General features: G+C 48.4%; 1 protein-coding gene across 20 annotated transcripts in view; it reads right to left on the reverse strand.

Annotated features, from left to right (window-relative positions):
* The window catches only part of NRCAM (neuronal cell adhesion molecule), a 298,298-nt gene that overhangs the window by 191,724 nt on the left and 85,996 nt on the right, over positions 1–20,578 (reverse strand). Inside the window, exon 2 of one of the 20 annotated variants that reach the window (XM_073328047.1) lies at positions 1,422–1,499. The exons of the other annotated variants lie outside the window; for them this stretch is intronic. The gene's annotated coding sequence lies outside the window, so the exon portion shown is untranslated. The remainder of the gene's footprint in view (positions 1–1,421; positions 1,500–20,578) is intronic. 20 annotated transcript variants of the gene reach the window in all.

Below are 20,578 nucleotides of genomic sequence, written 5' to 3' on the forward strand. Positions count from 1 at the left end.
CCTACTAAATATTGTTTGTAAAGCATTATTACAGCATTTATAAATTATTAAGTGGCAGCAGTGACAACAAAACTCAAACTCCTGGCTTACTACTTTGTGCTCAGTCCACCAGGCTATGTAGTTTTTTTGACTTTTCACAATTTGCACTTTTGAATTTTCATACTATATAGCAGCTTTGAAATGTTTTATGCATCTACAGCACAGAATATATTTACCTTGGAATTTTGTAAATTTCCATTTCACTAACTCAAAAAGGCTCACTCACTGGAAGTTATTATGGGGAATATTTCTCCCAGCTCTACCTCTGATTACATACAGGTCTTGTTGGGCAATTCAGTCTACTATGTTCCATATTTTGGCTATGTAATCTGTAACAGACTTCCTAGCCATTTATTTACAGGCCATAACGAAGACCAGCATAGCAACTTGATCTACAACAGTCTGAAGATAAACAATCAATCCTGTACTGAAACTGTAGGCTTTAAAGAACAAGCTAGAGTATGTGTGTTATGATATAAAAATAAATGTATGCATATGTAAACATAAATATATATGTTATTCAACATTTTCTCATATCCTGTTCATGACTGTTGCAATAATACACTAAGTATAGCGGTTAGCTAAAATGTACGCCAGCCCACTACGTACTGCACTTGGGGTTGCTGAGAAATCGTGACTTGTATCATGCCCCTCAGCAAAGTGAAAAGTATATATTAACCTAGAAGTGTGTCATGCTTTTCCTTATCTGAGAGGTGGGCCATTTCACAAAATCACAAAATGCTCCCATCCCTTGTCACATTTAGATAAGTCATTCCATCTGGTTGTGTGTTCTCCCACAGGGAAACATTGCAAAAAAAGTAAAGTAATTGAAGACACTGAAGTCAATGTCAAAACTCCCATTGGACTGAAATGGGAAATAGGATCAGGTCTAAAATAAAGAATATTTTCCAATGTGAGTAATTTAAGATGAAAAATCTATGTGTTGTTTAATGTGGTGATAACTCAACTGATGCAAAGCACCCAGATGCCACAACAAATCGATAAATAATCTTTATTGAATTATACTTGGATTACTCATTTAATGAAGATTATCCATATTGTATCTGTCAAAGATTAAAAACAACAACATATGGGTGAGTGTAATCCATTCTTTGGTTTATGATCCAAATGTCCCCTGAGTATGTACAAACTCCTAAGATGTCCCTGAGTGATGGAGTTTCCATTTGGATCTGATTTAGCTCAAAGCTGTGTAAAATTACTGAATGTAAGATGATGACTCCCTACTGATTACACATCTAAGGGGACTTGTTGGCTTTGTTTATTCGAGTAATATATCATGTTCATGAAATGTGCCCAAAATATGCTAGTTTCAGACAAAAAATGAAAGTAAATAGGACAAACAGCTAAAATCTCTCACTTACACTCAAACTCCATCCTGTTTTCATTATCTTCGAGCAGAGAGGTGCTCTGACCAGTTCTACAGTGTAGAGGACAGTTGGCTAAACAGGGACAGAAGGATATACAAAAATCAAAACATTTTGTAGTCCTCGCTTGACATGAATAATTGGACATGGATGAGGTCTCATTTATTGGGAGACAGGATTAGGAAGGTAAATGGATCAGCAGGCTGGAAACAGAATGTCTAGACTAGTTAAAATAAAGGGGAACACTCAGAGAACCATTTACAATGGACAAGATAATAATGGATAAAATAAGCTTGGGTGAGGTAAAAAGTAAGTTGTGCACAGACAGTACATATTGTACAGGGATTAGTTCCAAAATGTGTGATGCGATGTATAGTGAATGCAATGTAATGTGCAATATAAAGGAAGAGATTTGCTGTGTAACCTTGGATGTGTGGAATGCCCCATGCCCACTCCTACACTGGAGTGTCATAAATATAAAGGGAAGGGTAAACCCCTTTAAAATCCCTCCTGGCCAGAGGAAAAATCATCTCACCTGTAAAGGATTAAGAAGCTAAAGGTAACCTCGCTGGCACCTCACCAAAATGACCAATGAGGAGACAAGATACTTTCAAAAGCTGGGAGGAGGGAGAGAAACAAAGGGTCTGTGTCTGTCTGTATGCTGGGTCTTTGCCGGGGATAGACCAGGAATGGAGTCTTAGAACTTTTAGTAAGTAATCTAGCTAGGTATGTGTTAGATTATGATTTCTTTAAATGGCTGAGAAAAGAACTGTGCTGAATAGAATGACTATTTCTGTCTGTGCGTCTTTTTTGTAACTTAAGGTTTTGCCTAGAGGGGTTCTCCTTTTTTGAATCTAATTACCCTGTAAGGTATCTACCATCCTGATTTTATAGAGGTGATTCCTTTACTTCTATTTCTATTAAAAGTCTTCTTGTAAGAAAACTGAATGCTTTTTCATTGTTCTTAGATCCAAGGGTTTGGGTCTGTAGTCACCTATGCAAATTGGTGAGGATTTTTATCAAACCTTTCCCAGGAAGTGGGGTGCAAGGGTTGGGGGGAAAGACGTGTCCAAACTACGTTCCCCAGTAAACCCAGTTAGAGTTTGGTGGTGGCAGTGGATACTCCAAGGACACAGGATAAGATTAATTTGTACCTTGGGGAAGTTTTAACCTAAGCTGGTAAAAGTAAGCTTAGGAGGTTTTCATGCAGGTCCCCACATCTGTACCCTAGAGTTCAGAGTGGGGGAGGAACCTTGACAATAAATGTATATAAAGGAAGAGATTTGCTGTGTAACCTTGGATGTGTGGAATGCCCCATGCCCACTCCTACACTGGAGTCTGATCAACTCATGATGTATGCTAAGTAAAGAAACCTAAGCAACAAGACTGAAGTTGAACTGCGTTCTTGGAGCACCAAATGGAAAAGGGCTCGGGGGAGCACCAACATGTTTATTTATCTTCAAAGGTATCGAATCATCCCAAGGACCAAATCCCGGCTTCCATCTGTACACGAGTACACCACAGACACCTGCAGGGGAAATGTAAACATGGATGTTTTATACCCCCTTCAGGCTTCCCAAACATCTGCTGGGAACCTGTTCCACAGACTGCTGGTGGCAGGAGACACAGGGACATTCTGGTTGGGAGGCCAGGATCAGAAAGTTTGGTCCACACACCTTTGCATGTATAATCCTGGCCTGACAATGGCAATTACACATTCGAACCCCTCCACCCCCAATTATTAATATTCATTATTTGTTGAGCACTGACAAGGTACTCAGTGAGGTATAGGACTCAAAACAAAGACAAAATTGAAGTATATTGAAAAACAAAAATTACCCTTGGAGAGGAAACCCAAGCAGTTTATTCTTACTCCTGCTCCACACTCACTGTGAGAGCGTGATGCCAGTCAGAAAGCAGGTGATACAATAAAGCTTATTTTTCAGTTTCAATGTCAGCCTGACATTGTTCAAAAACAGTCATTCAGTTTCAATGTTTGAGGGCTGTTTCTACACTTGTTTAGAATTTGGACTTGTTTGTGGAGGAGAAGGAAGGAATGTTGAAGTCCTGCAACCTTTCACACAACCACATCAGAGCTGCAGATACACCAAGAAACCAAAAAACAAAACAACACTTAATTTAGATGTGGAGTTGAACAACTGCTCTCCAGACCTTGAAGAGGCAGTGAAGAGCATTTGTTATTTATTTTATTTTTAAATTAAAAAAGATGCCGAAATAAGGCCCCAGGCACCCTAACAAGTAACTAGTAATACAATAAAATCCCAGCAGCATTAAAATAACAATTTCATACAGGAGCTCTGCTTGCCAGCTACCTACCAAAAACTCCTTTGCACTCTTTCATTGTTCTGGAAAGCATCCCTCAGTCCCTTCTGAAAACCCTTTTAAGCTTATTTCTTTTATAGCATGCCTGGAAGGTCACCAATTCAGGCTACTGTGGACCAAAGACAAGAGAAAGTTCCAGAGTCCCCGAGCCCTCACAGGATATGTCTACAGAGGCCATGGCAGAAAGCCTCCCAGCCCAGACTGATAGATTCAGGCTTGCACTAGTGATTTAAAAATAGCTCTGTAGATGGTACTGTGAAACTGCAGTTTGTGCTGGACTTCAGCCTCTGAAGCCCATCCCCTTCCCTAGGCTTCACAGTCTGAGCTTTAGCCCAAGCCACAATATCTAAGTGATTGGCCTGGTCTGGGAGGCTTGCTGTTGCAGGCTTTGTAGATGTACCCATAGAGAACAGCTGCCCTGTCAGCAGTCCTCTCTCTTTATAACAAACAGCTGCAGAGCCCCTACTAATATGGTAGGGCTTGTGTTGCCATAGCACCTGACACTAGGTGATCTGTACAGCAGTTAATATAAAGGACCTAAAACATGAGTCACATAATATAGTATAAAACAGAGGTTTTCACACTTTGTGGCGCACCCCCCTAGGGGTGTGTGGAGGAACATCCAGGGGGTGAGTGGCGATGCCAGGCAGCTCGTGGCAGCTCTGCACAGCCCCAGACCACCCCCCACATGGGACTGGGGAGAGATGGCCATCTCCACCCCAACTTACCTCAATGGGCGATTTAGACATCCACTATGTCTGCACTGATTTCCACGCCCAGCGCTGGCTCTGCCCCCAGAGACCCATTGCACATACCTTCCCCCACCCTGAAAACTCAAGGGGGTAGGGGCAGAGGGGCAGGCATCGGCCCTGCCCTAGCCGTGCAGCCTGGCTGCAAGGTAGAAGCAGCTCACTGCTGAGGAAGCCTTGGCTGTGCCATTGATAAGAATCTACATATTTGAAAATTACAGGTGTAGGTAAGGTAATTAAAGGTATGTTAAGATCGCTGTTAGGGTTATGAGTAAGCTATCAAGCTTTTGCATGTGTCTAGTTTTGTTTGGGTGGGGAGGGAGAGTGCAACCAAAAATTATAACTCAAAGCAAGGACTCAGCTCAAAAAGTTTACAAACCGCTAGTATAAAAGATGTGGTGGATATTTTCAAAAATGCTAAGGAAACTTGCTTGTAAAGAATATCTCCTTTTATTAAATAATAAAATTAACTGAATTACTAAGTAACAATAAGGTTGCAGCATGAACCAATAAACACAAGGACGCTGAAAGCTGAGGCTGACACTCCACCTTCAAGTTAGCCTGCTGTTCGCTGGTAGTATAGGCCTTTCAAATGCCTGGTTGTACAACATACAGTATGTACCTCAACACTTAGATTTGCGAGATAGAGAGTTAATGGAACTCACAGTTCTGTGGGTAGAAACTGGCATCTTTACAAATGACTGATGTGAGGATAATGAGAATTAAAAAAGCAAAACATTTCTGGTGCTGCCTCTCATACCTGGCACATCTCTAGGGTGAGCCACGACCATTTTGAAATATGAATGCCCCTTTCTGCACGAGGTGATAAATTTGTATTTAGCATTGTGTTACTTAACCTGGTGCATTTTCTTAGCATAGACAAGCCCCCTGAAGTTGCCGTACTCCACGCACATTTCAAAAGAATGCTCCTGCACAGGGGCTGTCCCATCAAACCACACCCAAGGATGATTTTTGAGTTTATTCAATGCTTTTGAAAGGTGCTGGACTGAAGCACTCAGCCAAATACAGCACAACAGCAGCAGCGCAAGCTTCTCTAGACCACCATCAATATGCCTTCCTCCTGTTCTCAAGGGACCAAGTTTGGAGGTGAAAGGATAAGTCAGTCTCCATGCTCATTCTGCGACCATCACCAACAGTGCCAGTTAATGGCAGCTATGATGCAGAAACTTGTACATCATCAGGAACTGGTCTGAGACCATTATTCACATCACAGAAAGTCTGATGGTAAATGGTGCTAATGTCAGGGTGTCCTCCTCCTGCCCCTGTACCTCGTCTCCACAGAACGGTGTGTCTCTGTTTCTCTCTCCCTCTCACTCACACACACATGGTGTGTGTCTCTGTCTCTCTCTGCCATGCTGTGTCTCCTCCCTCCATTCGTGCTGCCTCGTAGAGTGTGAGGCTACATTAACAACAATGTGTTAACCCTTGAGGGCTCAGCTGAATGCTAGTTCATCATTTAGCAGTAAGGCTTCCCTGGGAAATATCCCACCCTCTTCCACCCTCTGTCTCCACCACCTCAACCAAGCTTCACAAGAAAGAGTTGCAAACTCCCACTTCCTGACTCAGTGTTTGAAGCTTCTCCCTAAGCAGGGGAACCTTTTGTTCTGATCACCTGTGACATGAGCACAGTTCAAAGACAATCTGTATAATGGAGAAACTGACTTACTAATGAGGGTGCTTGTTCTGAGCTGAACCTGTGATCAACTTGTGACCACAGGAAAATCCCATGTGGAGTTTGAAGGACTAATCATCAACCAGAGCCCTTGGTGGAAGTGAGGGCGGGGAGATCTCTGGTAAGCTTATTAGCATGCATGTAGGTTCTTTTATTATTTTTAATATGTTTCCTCTGTAATGCTTTTACCTTAAGAATAGATGTGCTTGTTTAGAAAGCTGTACGGTACCTTAACTGTAGCAAGTACCCTGTTTGCCATCTCAGAGGAGACAAGGAGTTCACAGTATAGGCAGGGAGCTTTGCAGTCTGAAAATACCCCAGTCAGGAAGGAGAGACACTCAGGTCTCCACCCAAGAGAGGTGACAGCTGAGGAGCTTACTGGACCACAAAGGGAAATACGGTGCAGTTGCCCTGAACTATGACACTGGATTTGAACTGTTGACCTGGAGACGAAAGGCTCCACATTCCATTATCAAATCCCTGAGCCATACACCCCTACCCCAGAGTCTTGTTATTTTAAATGTATCTTAAATAATTAATACCGAAGGAAAGGTGACATTTGATATTCATACTCATTCCATCGTCAGCTGACATTGCTGGCAACAGCAAGACCATTTTTCCCCATTCAATAAAATTAGTAGCAGCTTCTGTATTTAAAGTACACTTTATCTGTGTTTTGTAAGCAGCCATAATGGCAAGCAGACCTTTGTTGTTTCAACTTACTCTTCCATATTTACATTACTTGAATGCAGAGGAAACATTTCATTCATGTAATATCCTCTAAAGGAGCAATAAAAAGTAACTATGTGCATGCAATCTTTCTCATCACTGTGGCAACAGATAATGCTGCTGGTAATATATATATATTAAGACAGCAAAGGCAATTTGGAAGCACAGATAATGAAAAAAAGGATTAAAAATAATTAAACCATACATACTGCAAAAACTTTTCCACCAAGTAAATGAAGTTTGCAAATATAAGAGGAGGGAAAAAAGCTGTAGGATTTGTATGGGCATACAAAAGTAGATGGAAAAGAAGGGTTTGATTCATGAAGAGATGCAGTCATTATACAACTATTTAATGTGGAACTTGTACAGGAAATTTCATTTCGCTCTTTGTGCACAAATCTGCATTCCTCTCACACCCAAAACTCTCGTTGGATTTGAGTTTTGGTGCACAAGGAATGTAGGACTGGGACCTTAATTTTTTCTGTAAATCACAAACATAAAATAAAATAAAACAAAACAAGGTATCGGAAATATCCAAAAAGGTTTAATTATTATTTCCAAAACCTAATCCAAAGTCAGTCATTGGAAATGTCCCAAAAGGTTTAATTATTATTTCCAAAACCTAAACCAAAATTAGTCACCTTATTTTTGCATAATGCCTCTTCTCTCTCTCTTCTCTTACTTTCAAATAAACAAAATTTTAATGAGATTCTTGTTGAAATCTCCATAAAATTCTAATACTAGTGCACATGACTTGAAAGGTAACATCAGCATACATGGCAGTTGGTACTTTATGCATCACCACAATGCACAACTCAAAAGAAGGGAGCCAGCAGTTAGCAAGAGGAAATTAAAAAGGTGAAAATCTACCACCACTGACTCTATGACCAAAAATGCTTTTTATTATTATTGTTATTAAAGCATATATGATTTCACAATGTATCAACTTACACGCTTAAAAGTCCTGTTTTGAGACAATAAAAACACAAATGCATATAAATAAATAAATGAAAATCATAATTAAGTTTGGGTACAGTTTTTCATTAAAGCTGGGATTCAATCTCTTTGCTTTAAATGAAGAATTGTGTACCGTGACAAAGTTCCTGCTCTACCTTGGTGGGTCTTGCACTTATTGGCGGATTTGCTCGCCTTGGAGCTTCACGGCAGCCCTCAGCTTGGCCGTTTTTCTGAATTCACAGTCCAGGTAAACTCCTCCTGTGTCTGACCAGGAGTTGGGAGGTTTGGGGGGAACCCGGGCCCGCCCTCTACTCCGGGTTCCAGGCCAGGGTCCTGTGGAATGCAGCTGTCTAGAGTGCCTCCTGGAACAGCTGTGCGACAGCTAAAACTCTCTGGGATACTTCCCCATGGCCTCCTCCCAAAACCTTCTTTATCCTCACCGTAGGACCTTCTTCCTGGTGTCTGATAATACTTGTACACCTCAGTCCTCCAACAGTCCGCGTTCTCACTCTCAGCTCCTAGTGCCTCTTGCTCCCAGCTCCTCACACGCACACCACAAACTGAAGCGAGCTCCTTTTTAAAATCCAGGTGCCCTGATTAGCCAGCCTTAATTGATTCTAGCAGCTTCTTGATTAGAACACCTGCAGCCAATCAGCCTGTCTTAATTGTCTCCAGAAGGTTCCTGATTGTTCTGGAACCTTCCCTGTTAGGAAACGGAACGTCTTTTGCTTGCTCCTCAGCTATCTGCTTTCTATTCTTTCCTAAAGCCCCCTGGCCCGGATTTTTCTTACTTTTTGCACCTGCCTTAGTCCCCCCCCGACCGGGCCAGACGCTTTTTTGTTTTTTCTTTTCATTTTTTGTGTTTTTTTTCCGTCTACGTCCTTCGCCGGCCATCCCCCCGCCCACGCCTGCTTTCGGGCGCAGCTATTTGCCTCAGCTGAGCCCCCGGAGGAGGGGGGGGAAGATTGCCGATTTTGCTGTCCGGAGGGGGGAGTGGAAACCCCCAGACCCAGCCGTTGTGTCAGCAGCTCGGATCTTACAACATTCTTAACATACCGGAGGACTTGGAACACAGCCAACACAGCCGGAGACGGAGATTTACAGAAGAAATAATATAAATCATCGTGACGGAGGCCGTGAGATTGAGTAACTTTTTGAATTATACTCTCGTGGGGGGGAGTTTGACTGTGATTACTTGCGTTTGTGGCGGCACAGGGGGTGTGGCGTGGAGACCCCCACCCCCGATCCATCGGTGCCCCTACCCCCCCATCGTTATTACAACTGTCACGGCCCCCCCGCAGTCTGTCCCTGCTGGCAATCTGCCATCTCCCTTCGGATCCAGCTGTTTGCTTTGAACTTTGCCTTCCGGACCGGACCTAACAACCGACCAACCGAGACTCTTTGGACAAACGTGTGTGGGTCTGCACCCCCCCCCGGACTGCTTATCCTACAACTTGCCCCTTTTACTGGACCCCGATTTTGTTCCCCCCCCTCCTCCCAGCCCCCCTCCCTCGGCATTTTTTCCCTTCCCGTCCGCAGCCAGCGGAAGGAGGGGCTATTCTGCCTTCTCCCCTCCCCCCTCCTCCTTCCGGTGTCTCCCTGTCTCTCCCTGCTCACAATGGCGGGGAACGAGAGGGGCGAGACTGCTTTAATAAAATTAGTTGTCCCTTCCCCACCACCACCCCTGCCCAACCCCCAAGGTCCCCCCCCTACTACTATTGTTAAGGTACTTGCCACCCCCCCTGCTGGGGCACCGGTAGCAGGAGGCACCAGGGTGATTGCTGCTGCTGCTGCTGCACCCACCACCCCCCCAGATTCTAGGAAACCCCCCCCGGTTCGCAAGAAGGGCCAGGGCGGGTGGAAGGGAAAGGGCCCCGCTAAAACCACTGAGCCCTCCATGGCGGTAGCTGCCCCCACCGCTGCGGCCTCGTCATCAACCGTGGCGCCCCTCCCAGCGTTTCCCTCCACCAGCTCTGCGATTGTCCCTCCCCCGGCCCCCAGGACGTATGCCCGGGTGGCAGCGGGCTCCCCGCTGCCTGCCACCTCGTCATCTCGCCCCCCCCTGCCTCCGCCACCATCACCAGCGGCCGAGGCCCTTTCCCCGCCTTGACCAGGAAGCACGGCGTCCGTTGCCTCCTGGTGCCCGCCTCGCCCCACGTGGAGACATACGTGCAGGCGTTGGCGAAGGTGGTGGGACCCACGGCTATTGTGGCGGCCTCCAAGATGTATGGGAAGGTCGTTTTCTTCTTAGCCTCGGAGGCTGCCGCCCAGGAGGCGGTGGAGAGGGGCCTGACGGTAGGGGGGGTGTTTGTCCCCCTAGAACCGTTAGAAGACCTGGGCGTTCGCCTCGTCCTTACCTCCGTTCCTCCCTTCTTACCCAATGCTGCCCTGTTACCCGCTCTTTCCACCCTGGGGAAACTTGTTTCTGTCATCAGCCCTCTCCCGTTGGGCTGCAAGGACCCCACCCTCCGTCACATTTTTTCGTTCCGCCGGCAAGTGCAGCTTCTACCACCGGCAGGGGCGCGTGACGGAGAGGCGCTTGAGGGGTCCTTTCTAGTCCCCTACGAGGGAGCCCGCTATCGGGTCTTTTATTCTACCGGAGAGGCCCGGTGCTACCTCTGCCGCTCAGCGGGGCATGTCCGCAGAGACTGCCCTTTGGCTCGGGGGGGAGGGGCACCCGAAACCCCCGAGACCCGGCAGGACATTGGCCCCGTCGCTGCCAATGCCCCTGGCTGCCCAGTACCTGAAACCAACCCTCCTCCTACTCGACCCATCGCTGCTCCCGTCCGGGCCCAAGAGATACCTTCCCTACAATGCCCGGGCGAGCAAGGGGTTTCCACCCTTGCTAGTACCAACCCAATAGAGCCCATGGAGGAGGGTGTGGCAAGGATATTATTGGGTATAAGAGAGGGCCCTCCCCAAGGAGAAGCCCCCGCCCCTTATGTTGCCCCACCGCTACCTCCCCGAACGCCTAAACCATCGCCTCCGCCCCCCGACACGACCCCTGCTAACCAGCCCCCAGATGATGCTATGGAGGGCTGGACCCTAGTCCAGGGGAAGCGAGGCAAGCGGAAGGCTCGAGCTCCGCTGCATCCACCCGACGCGGAAGCCCCCCGGAAGACCAGGAAAGGAGGCACTGCTATTGAGCCTCCCGCCACGGCCGCGAGCGAGATCCATCCGCCGGTGTCGGGAGGGGAAGACGGACTGGCATTGGAGGGCAGAATCCCCCCTCCACGGGAAACCCTCCCCTCCGAGACTTCTGAGGACACCCCTTCTGCCTGGACGCTACCCGAACCCCCCGCAGACCCCGAGGCGGCCGTTGAGGCGGGCCCTAGAGGAGAGGCCCCCGGGGTGGCAGGAGTTGGCCTCTCCTCCGTGTATGCGGAGATTGAGGCCCTAGATTTGACCCCGGTCACCCAGGGAGGGGATGATTTGCTGCCGGCTGGCCTCGAGCTGGGCAGCCTTACCCCAGCCTCCCTTTCCCCATGCTCCCTCCCCCTTTTTGCCTTCCCGGGTGAGCACCCTGCAGAAGGTGGTCCACCACCTGATGCCGTGACCGCTAAAACCACCATGGAGCCAGCACCTAGCATTCTTGGGAGCCCCTCCCCTTCCCCCTTAACCCTTGATTTTGCTCAGGAGGCACTTTCCTTTAGCTGCTCGCCTCCTGCACCCCAGAGCCTTACCCCTGCCCCTGCCCCCACCCCTGCCCCTGCCCAAGGTCCCTCCTCCTGCAATGTTAATGCCGCCCCTGGGGTTATTTCCTTTCCGCCTTTTGCAGACTCCCCCCAGGGAGCAGTCTTTGCACTTTCTAGTCGCGACCCGTTAGGAGTGGCAATTTTTCCCCTGCCATCCCCCTCCACCCCAAGGCGTGAAGTGAATTTAATAACCCCAGCCTGTCAGACGCCCCGTCGGTGGTCCGCACCCTGTTTACCTGCCTTAGCGGACCACGAGGCTGTATTAAGAGGCCCATCAGGGAATACCTTGGGAATTGTAACCCCACCCCCCCATGAGCTGCGGCATGCGCTACGGAAGTTCCTAGAGCACTCCCGTGGCGCCCGCGATAGGGCACAGCTGGCTCTTCGGCTATGGGGGGACTTTGATCAACTCCTCCAGGCCACAAAGGCCCTTATAAAGGAGGGCAGGGGGCAAGGAAAGCGCGGTGCTGCGGCCTACGAGCGAGCCCGCAGCTTCCGCAGCGATCTACTCACCTACGGGATGGGTCATGGGTTGCTGTGCAACCCGCCGGGGGCCCTGAACCCCCCCGCCAATACGAGACCCCCACCCCCCCAGCCCTCCGTATGACGCCTCTTATTATTGCGACCCTGAATACCAGGGGCTGTAGGATGGCTCTCCGCAGGTCCCAGGTGCTCTCTTACCTTCGGGAGGGGAGGTACTCTGTAGTTTTCCTGCAGGAGACCCATACAGACCCGGCCGCCGAGGATAGGTGGCGGCTGGAGTGGGGGGACGGGGTATACTTTAGCCACTTTGCGACCTGGCAGGCTGGAGTGGCAACCCTATTCTCCCCCAACCTACGGCCTGAGGTGCTAGGGGTCAATGAGGCCGTGCCGGGCCACGTGCTGCACCTTCGAGTCCGTATGGAGGGGCTCGTGGTTAATCTTGTTAACATCTATGCCCCGCAAATGAGCTCCAGGCGGCCACAATTTTATCAGCAGGTGTCCGACTTTCTCGGCACCCTGGATTCGCATGAGTGCCTGGTCCTGGGAGGGGACTTTAACACCACCCTCGAGGAACGGGACCGCTCAGGGGCCGAACCAAGTCCGGCCGCTGCGAATATTCTTCAAGGGATAGTCGACCATCACTCCCTAGTGGACGTCTGGCGCGACCATCACCCAGATGACACCTCCACGTTCACCTTTGTCCGGGTGGAGGCCCATCGGTCACACCACTCTCGGTTGGACCGTATTTACTTATCCCGTTTCCATCTTTCACAGGCCCACTCCTCCGCCATTCGGCCGGCCCCATTCTCCGATCATCATTTAGTCGCTGTAACGGTTTCCCTCCGTGCAGAGAGACCGGGGCCGGCCTATTGGCACTTTAATAACAGCCTGTTGGAGGACGAGAGCTTTGTGATGTCCTTCCGGGAGTTTTGGCTGGCCTGGCGAGAGCAGTGGCGTGCCTTTCCCTCGGTGCGGCGATGGTGGGATCTCGGGAAGGTGCGCGCCAAGCTCTTCTGCCGTGACTACACTCGGGGCACCAGCCGACGGCGAAATGCGGCGATAGAGCAGCTGGAACGGGAGGTCTTAGAGATGGAGAGGCGCCTGGCCGCCGATCCCGAGGACCCGTCCCTCTGCGGAGCGTGCCGGGAGAAGCGGGAGGAGCTCCGGGCCCTTGAGGACCACCGGGCCCGAGGTGCCTTCGTTCGATCCCGCATCCGCCTCCTTCGGGAGATGGACCGCGGCTCCCGCTTCTTCTATGCCCTGGAGAAAACGAGGGGGGCCAAGAAACACGTCACCTGCCTCCTTGCGGAAGACGGCACCCCCCTCACGGGTCCGGAGGAGATGTGTGGGAGGGCCCGTGACTTCTACACAAGCCTTTTCTCCCCGGACCCGACCGATCCTGACGCTTGCGAGGTGCTCTGGGAGGAACTCCCCACGGTCAGCGTGGGCGACCGAGACCGACTAGAGCTGCCTCTCACCCTGGCCGAGTTCTCGGAAGCCCTCCGTCGCATGCCCACCAATAAATCTCCGGGCATGGACGGGCTGACCGTGGAGTTTTACCGCGCGTTCTGGGACATTCTCGGCCCAGACCTAGTCACCGTCTGGGCTGAGTCCTTGCAGAGCGGGGTCCTCCCTCTGTCATGCAGGCGTGCGGTGCTCGCTTTGCTGCCGAAGAAGGGGGACCTCCGCGATCTACGAAACTGGCGTCCCGTCTCACTCCTTAGCACGGATTACAAAATCGTAGCGAAAGCAATCTCGCTGCGGCTAGGGTCCGTGATGGCGGACGTGGTCCACCCAGACCAGACCTATACTGTCCCGGGTCGCAGCATTTTCGACAACCTCTTTCTAGTCCGAGACCTTTTGGAACTCGGGCGGAGAGATGGTCTATCGTTCGCCCTCCTGTCTCTTGATCAGGAGAAGGCGTTCGATAGAGTAGATCATGGGTACCTCCTGAGCACTTTGCAGGCGTTTGGATTTGGACCTCAGTTTGTGAGTTTTCTCCGGGTGCTGTATGCCTCCGTGGAGTGTTTGGTTAGGCTCAACTGGACCCTGACTGAACCGGTCAGCTTCGGGCGAGGAGTGCGGCAGGGGTGCCCCCTCTCGGGCCAGTTGTATGCTCTGGCGATCGAGCCTTTCCTCTGTCTCCTCTGCAGGAGGATGACAGGGTTGGTGCTGCGGGAGCCGGAGCTGCGGCTGGTCCTGTCGGCGTACGCCGATGACGTACTCCTCGTGGTCCAGGACCCGGGCGACTTGGCGCGAGTGGAGGCATGCCAAGCCATCTATTCGGCAGCCTCCTCCGCCCGAGTCAACTGGGTCAAGAGCTCTGGCTTGGCGGTGGGGGACTGGCGGCAGGTGAGCTCCCTCCCACCCGCACTTCAGACCATCCGGTGGAGTGCGGGTCCACTGCTCTATCTCGGCGTTTACCTTTCCGCCACGCATCCTTCCCCGCCGGAGAACTGGCAAAATTTAGAGGGCGGGGTGATAGAGCGGATCCGGAGATGGACGAGGCTTCTCCGATGTCTCTCCCTCCGAGGGAGAGCACTGGTGCTTAACCAACTAGTCCTGTCCACGCTCTGGTACCGGCTCAACACCCTGGCCCCGGCCCCGGGTTTCCTGACCCACCTCCGGAGATTGATTCTAGAGTTCTTCTGGTCGGGAATGCACTGGAGTTCTTCATCTACCCCTGAAGGAAGGAGGGCAGGGCCTGAAGTGTCTGTACACTCAGGTCCGCGTTTTCCGCCTCCAGGCCCTGCAGAGGCTCTTTTATAGTGCAAGTAGTTCGGCGTGGAGCATACTGGCGCACGCCTTCCTGCGCCGTTTCCAAGGGCTTCGATATGACCGGCAGCTCTTTTATCTTTCTCCGAGGGGTTTTCCGCGAGACCTCTCCGGGCTGCCGGTCTTCTACCAGGACCTCCTCCGGACTTGGAAATTGTTTCTAACAACCAGGTCCGTGGCGGCCACCGTGGGGGCAGATCTCCTCACGGAGCCCCTGCTACACAACCCCCAGCTCCGTGTGCAGGTGGCGGAGTCCCGCTCGGTGCGCCAGAGGTTGGTCCTGGCGGAAGTCACGAGGGTCGGAGACCTCCTGGACTACGACCGGAGAGACTGGCTGGATCCCCTGACGCTCGCTCGGCGCATGGGGCTCTCCAGCCTTCGTACCCCCCGGCGCGTGCTTCAGGAGGTGAAGGCCGCTTTGACCCCCGCTGCTCGGGCTTATGTTAGCCGAGCCTTGTGCGAGGGCGCACCCCGCCCATTCCTTACCCCAGGCCCGCCGGACCTTTCCATCGGGCCCCCACCCCGTAGATCCCAACAAACCCCTCACCCTTTCACTGCAAGCCGGCTGCACGAACTGCAGCCGGTTAGCTTTCAAATTGCTCCACGGAAATACTTATATACACTTACGCTTCACACCCTTCACGCCCACACCCTGGTGTCCCGCCCCGATACAAAGTGGCGGGATCTCCTGCCACCTTTGGAGGGTGAGCAACCTCGGTGGGCCAGCCTGTATTCCACCCTGGTCCCAAGGCCCGTCGGGGACATCAGTTGGCGGCTCCTTCACGGAGCTGTGAGCACGGGCGTGTTTTTGACACGGTTTACCCCCGTTCCGGACACTTGTCCTTTTTGTAATGTGAGGGAAACCCTGGCGCACGTGTATTTAGAGTGTGCCAGATTGCAGCCCCTTTTCCGGCTCCTCACAAATATTTTATTACGCTTCTGGCTTCACTTTTCCCCCCACCTTTTTATCTATACACTTCCCATCCGTGGCCCCACAAAGTCGCGGGATCTTCTGGTCAACCTCCTCCTAGCTTTGGCTAAAACAGCCATTTATAAAACCAGAGAGAGGAGGTTGGCCCATGCAGCGTCCTGCGATTGTGGGGCCGTTTTCCGATCCTCAGTACACTCACGTATCCGAGCGGAGTTCCTCTGGGCGGCGTCCACCGACTCCCTTGAAGCCTTCGAGGAGCGGTGGGCGCTGTCTGGGGTTCTCTGCTCGGTGACCCCGTCCGGTTCCCTCCATCTGACCCTTTGATTGAGGGGAAGAGCGAGAGACGCCAGCCCCAGCCGTTGCCGCTGTGGATACCATCATCCCTGTCGTCTAGGAGGGGTCCTATGATACATGGGTGTCTACCCCCCCCCCTAAACCGCCCACCCCGCAGCCGTGCCCATCTTACCAGGCACTCTCAGGAGAGGGAGGATCGGTGACACTGGGCGCGGCACTGGGTAACTCGAGGGGGTGGAAGACCACGAGTGTCGAGGAAGCCCCCCCGCTCTAGGCCATCAGGTAACTCAGGAGGGTGGAAGACCACGAGTGTCGAAGAAGCCCCCCCGCTCTGGGCCCAGGCTAGCCTGAATACTTCTCCCTCCTGAAAGCTGCTGTGTTATACCTTCTGATTGCGTTGTTTTGTTGCATAGTTGTTTTGTTTTCTTTGGTAATTCTGTAAGCGTTACCAATAAATTTTCCTTCTGTTTTCAAAAAAAAAAAAAAAAAAACCTTCCCTGTTACCTTACCCAGGGAAAAGGGACCTACTTAGCCTGGGGCTAATATATCTGCCTTCTAATACTCTCCTATAGCCATCTGGCCCGACTGTCACAGTACCTTCACCAAACTTAAATCCGTGGGTGAAGATTGAATTTTCTAGTGATAGTCAATTAAATCTGTTCCGTATTTTATGAGTTACAAATAAAGACATTCTTCTCCAATCTCTGACTTTTTCAATTATTTTTGGTTAAAAAATGTTGTGTGTTGTCATACTTCAAACTTTCCATTCAGTTAAAATATATTGCCAGTTACCTTTGAAGAAATTAGGTTATAATAAAGCAAAATTATTAATGATGTTTTTTCCTGTCTTACCAATATTTACAATTTTTCCATATTCAAAATGTCAGACATTTTCTAAAATGTACAGTGGGACTGAAGATACCCATTGGGACAGAAGCTGCTTATGCCTTCAGGAAAAATAGCCTTTACTGCAATAGTGGGTCATTGCATCAAATAAAGATGGCCTCCACCTTTCAATTTCTATTGCTTTCAATGGAAATGAAGCCACAGCCTAGCTATCATCTCTTTTATGCAACTGAGATGTTGACTCCCACCTCTATTCCGCCATCAATGCCAAACTTGATGGCCCATTTGTTAAATTTTCCATACACCACTTAATGCACTCTTCCATGACACCATTTATGCATGGAAATTGCTCTCCATAAAAATCCACAAAGCTACCACATTGTCCTCTTTCAAATGTCTCCTTAAAACTCATCTCTGATGTGATGTCGAAGAAAAACCATGATAATATGGTAATTATATCAATATTGATAATCATCTCACGGTTACTTTGTGCCCTGTCTCTTTGTTGCATCCACCACTGTCTCGTCTTATTCTTAGAGTATATCTATACTTCCAGTTGGAGGTTTAAATTCCAGCTCAGGGAGATATATCCATGCTAACTCTGATCAAGGTAACATGCTAAATATAGAGTTGTAGCAACAGCAGCACAAATGGCAGGAAGGGCTAGCAGCCACAAATAGGTATCTGCCCAAGATGCTAGTAGAGCTGGTGTAGGTATATCTCCTCAAGATGGAATTCACACCTTCCAGCTGGAAGTATAGGTAAGGATGTCTTAGGTAAGGACTATCATTTTGTTATAGACTTGGATAGCACCCAGCATAACAGAGCCCGGATGCATGACTGAGGCACTACAGTGACACTAATAAATAATAATAAAGCATGAAAGTGCCAAGTTCTGGCACACTTCATAATGGTACTCTAATGCTCACACACAGCACATTCCTACTGATGATCAAGGACTCTGCACTATCACAAGGAACTTCCTTCTATCTCCAACCAATATAGAAACACATACACTCAACACATGAATCTCCATCTTAGTAGAACACAACATTTTAATTAATCCTCCATAACAATACTAGCAACACTATGTTCAGGGTTCACATACATGCACAAGTTAAGTGTGAAGTGTGCGGTGTTCTCAGGAAGGTCATAACTGAGATTTTATGATGTACAGTGAGGGAGAGTAATGCGTTGCATATAGTACTGAAGCAGAAGGAAGTTCTTTGAAACAATGCAGAATCTATTATCATCAATGGAGACATGCTACGTGGACATCAGGGTATGGTTAAGAAGTGTCTCATAATTTGCCATATTTCTGCTTTTCAGGTTTTCTGTTGGTGAAAATATTAAAGACAATTTTGTTCATGGAATCAAGAGATCAAAAATCATGAGACATACCCCAAAAGTCATGAGATTTTTTTTAAATTTTGTTTTGATTTTTGGAAACCCCACACCCCTGCTCACCCCAAAGTGGGTGGGTGTGTGGAGGCAATTAGCATTGCCCACTCTTCCAAATTTAAGTAAGGTGATTTTGGCCTCCACTGCTGGAGCACTCACTCCAACATTTGCCCCTTCCCTGCCCAGCAATTAATTCTGCCCCCAACCTCCAAATCTGAAACCTGAAATTTAGCCCTCCCCCTGCTTTCTCTGAGGCTACTGCCTCCCAGACTTGATCTGACTCTCCACATACGCTGTGTACATAGGCCAAACTGGACAGTCTCTACATTAAAGGGTAAATGGACACAAATCAGACATCAGGAATGGTAACATACAAAAACCAGTAGGAGAACACTTCAATCTCCCTGGACGTTCGATAACAGATTTCAAAGTAGCCATCCTTCAACTAAAAACCTTCAAAAACAGATTTCAAAGAGAAACTGCAGAGCTACAATTCATTTGCAAACTTAACACCGTTAATTTGGGCTTGAATAGGGACTGGGAGTGGCTGGCTCACTACAACAGCAATTTTCCCTTTCTTGGTATTGACACCTCCTCATCAATTATTGGGAGTGGACCACATCCACCATAACTGCATTGGCCTTGTCAACACTGGTTCTCCACTTGTAAGGTAACTCCCTTCTCTTCATGTGCCAATATATATTTATGTCTGTATCTGCAAATTTTCACTCCATGCAGCTGAAAAAGTGGGTTTTTACCCACAAAAGCTTATGCCCAAAGAAATCTGCTAGTCTTTAAGGTGCCACCGGACTCCTCATTGTTTTTGCACATATACTTTGCTGACCTCTCAAGTCTTCTCCCATTGCTGCCTCTTTCTCAGAAAAAATGTAATCCAGAATCCTTCAAAACATCTCATGGGTTTCCCTTGTATTTGGATAGATCTACTCTGGTCCCCTGAATTATGTCCATTGGGAAAGAACAGCAAAAAAGTGCTTAATTCCCACTTCTGTCCAGTGCTGACATTAGATTATAGTTTCCGCTGTGGCACACTGATACATGTACTATCTGCCACACTCAGCATTTCCTCTCGCTGACTGACGAAACACTTCACATACTGAGTGTGAACTCAGTGCAGTGTAAGGACATACAGACAAGCAGGGACAGAGTTAGACAGCCACAAGAAAGGGTAGCCTACAATGGAAAGAGGGCTACAATTGCCACTATGGGTATTTTCTTAATAGCATAGGCTCTAAAGTCTGTCCTCAGTGGACTAAATTCTAGTAAGGGAGCTGCAGGGTATACACCAAAGAGAGTGCTTGTGTCCACATAAAATGCCTAAAATCTGCTATGTACTGACTAATCATTGCACCTCAGTGAGGGGGGGAAATAGCAGAAACACTCATTCATTGGCATTAGGCATATATCATCCAAATACAAACCAACCTATGGGATTCCTGCAGACTTCTCTGCAAACAGCACCTATTCCATCCCAAAGATGAAAAACTTACAAACCTACATAGTATTTATCGCTTTGTGGGCTATTAATACAGTTAGGCAGGCATAAATCAGGCATATATCTACTCAGCTTTTGATGAACATGTTTGTGTCATGTCTCTGTGGACAGCTTTTTTTTCTTTTCAGTTTAAAAGTTCAACAAATAAATGTAGGAATAAAAACCTTCCTCTTCACCTTGATAAATCATAGTTTGCTTTTCCTATTTCTTCAAGTACATATTGTTAAAAGTTTCTAATTTTTTTTTATTCCTGATTAATATTTCTTTTAAAGCTTGGTTGATCTGGTTGATGTTGCTAACAGTTTTTTTAAAGGAGAAAAAATTATGATCAAGATTAAGGAAAACACAAGTAGTGAACACGCAGGGAGTTTTTATATACACAGCAGGTCTAGCACTTAAACTCTGTACTATAGCTGCCCAGTAAATATTGCCAAACTTACATTTCATTCAGCTGTTGCTATGGAATCCTTGCCTAAATTAAAATTAGGTTTCTTTTCCTGTTTCCATGGTTTTGTAATCTGTGGTGCTGGGTAGTTCATCTACCCAGAGTGTTGCCATGTATGTACTGTACTCTCTATTATAAAAAAGCAATACTCTAACAAATACCACGAGAAGCAATGTAATTCAAAACTATTTACACTTAAAAAGTGAAACAATATATGAAATAGATTTGGTTTCATCGAGAATATACAAGAATTACAGGAAAAGCTATACGTTCGTTGTCACGCACAAAAATTACTGGAAA

This window comes from Lepidochelys kempii, chromosome 1 (genome assembly GCF_965140265.1).
Source record: "Lepidochelys kempii isolate rLepKem1 chromosome 1, rLepKem1.hap2, whole genome shotgun sequence".
Lineage (NCBI taxonomy): Eukaryota > Metazoa > Chordata > Testudines > Cheloniidae > Lepidochelys > Lepidochelys kempii.